Source organism: Penaeus monodon, chromosome 25 (genome assembly GCF_015228065.2).
Source record: "Penaeus monodon isolate SGIC_2016 chromosome 25, NSTDA_Pmon_1, whole genome shotgun sequence".
Classification (NCBI taxonomy): Eukaryota; Metazoa; Arthropoda; class Malacostraca; order Decapoda; family Penaeidae; genus Penaeus; species Penaeus monodon.
Window position 1 is genome coordinate 13,056,873 of NC_051410.1, and position 318 is coordinate 13,057,190.

Sequence of the window (318 nt, forward strand, 5' to 3'; positions counted from 1 at the left end):
GTAATTCTAAACGACCGAACTCGGTAGAAACAGATGTCACGAGTGCCGCGGCGGGTGCCAACAGGTGGGCCATTCCGTCAGCAATTACAAGCGAAGGTCAAGGCGATAAAAGATTACGAGTGCCATGCCTTACTGCCGCCCCGACGCGATGCCTCTCCAACCCGCGTCTCTTCCTTGGCACCGTTTATGGAGGCCGGCCATTGTTTATGCTCCATGGTATATACTGTCATTTTTTTTCTCTCTTTTTACCTTCTTTCGTAACTCGCCAGCGTAGTACATGTTTACGAGCTGATACCTTCTGTATATGTAATGATTACG